The sequence below is a fragment of the Meleagris gallopavo genome, chromosome 1 (genome assembly GCF_000146605.3).
Source record: "Meleagris gallopavo isolate NT-WF06-2002-E0010 breed Aviagen turkey brand Nicholas breeding stock chromosome 1, Turkey_5.1, whole genome shotgun sequence".
Classification (NCBI taxonomy): domain Eukaryota; kingdom Metazoa; phylum Chordata; class Aves; order Galliformes; family Phasianidae; genus Meleagris; species Meleagris gallopavo.
In genome coordinates this window covers 72,972,170-72,973,835 of record NC_015011.2, presented here as the reverse complement: position 1 = coordinate 72,973,835, position 1,666 = coordinate 72,972,170, and positions in this window count along the sequence as shown.

The window sequence follows — 1,666 nt, the reverse complement described above, 5'->3', positions numbered from 1 at the left end:
TTTCCATCCTTCTTCTTTAGTGCGATAACTTGTTGAGCCTAATTTTTCTGTGTATTTCTAAACTATAACATCTGTATATTCATTGATTACACAACAGGCCTTTGAAAGTCACAAGATGTTAAACCATGTTTCATTGTCAAACATACCACTGGGATGTTTGTGGTTAGTTAAAAGGTGATAGTACCAAAGGGAAGGTACTATAGCAATAATTCTCAAAAGCTTCTCAAAAGCAGTTCTTTTTCATCCTTATGAAGATGTAGTGTGTGAAAGTGCTATGGCACACCACTATTCACATTCAAGCTACTTGAGAATAAGATACTTCCGTAGCATCTCTCCCTCTTTACTTCAGGCTTAAACAAAGTAAAAAATCAAGGAAACAAAACAAGAAAAAACAACAGCACAACCACCAAGTTAACAAGACGTTAGAAACCTTAATATAATCATATTGAAATGTTTTTTCAAGTTTAGCCTGTGTATACTGAAACAAACACTGAGTAAAAAGAAAGTTATTGGCAGAGTCATGATCAGCGCTAATGTTATATGCTCTCTAATACAGTTACAGCTACTGTTTACTCCATAAAATAGTGTAATTGCTTCCTCGGGTCAAGTGGTAAGGATCAAAAATCCGGTTTTTACAAATGCATTTTGTTGTCATAAGCATATTTATTTGTTCCTGATTATGTATTTATGCAAATTTATGTTGAAGATTGTTATGGATACTTAGTGTCTGAGAACAGTATGGCCAGTGGGAGGAATTTGCAAAACAAACAAACAAACAAACAAAAAAAAAACCACTATTTCCCTGTTAATGCTAAAGCTAAAAGCAATTTGAACTCGCTGTAGGCGGTATTAATCAGTATTTTCTGACAAAATAATATAAGGTGAGTCTTCTAAAGTAAATGATTTCATGGTCTTGATGATTTGTGAAACTCCACTTGGAAATATGTAATGTTAATGAGGAATTGAGTAATAATTCATTATTACACTTGTCAGAAGACTGTAAACAGGGGGAAAGGCAATGTAAAGCTCCATCCCGCATTATTAATGTATTATGCAGTAAAATGTGAAACTAAAATTCCAGCACATAGTTAAGTTACCAACAGTATGCTTTTCTACTGATTAGTATTTCTGTATTGGCTTTTGTTTGGTGAATGAGCACAGGAAACATGGAAAGACATTCACCCTTTTAGGGTTAATTTCTGTTACAGTATTCTACATCAAGGAACCCATTTTGAACAGGGATATAATCTGCTTGCCTGAAATTGCTAATCTCTGAACTTCAGAGTATACTGAAGGCCTAGTCAAGGAAGATGCCAGAACATCAGGCCAAACCTCCCCACAAAGTTCTGCTAAATAAACTTGTATTAACTTATTGTGAACAATCCGAGTTCACTGTCTCTTAGAATTTCTCAGTCTATAACTATGGAGAAATGACCATTTGCATGTGATTCAGAAACAGAAGTAATGTGGAGAATTGTCTCAATATTTAAAGAAACTGCTCCTTGTTGGTCTTCTACAGCTGTGCTGCTTTATTATAATTAAAAATTTGCTTCTGCCCCTGTTTAGCATATTTTCCTTAAAATAAGTCTATAAGTTCTTGGAAGTAATTGAATTATGTAAGTAAGAAAGCCTGAAGCAGATGTGAAAACTCAGGAAAAAGGAAAAA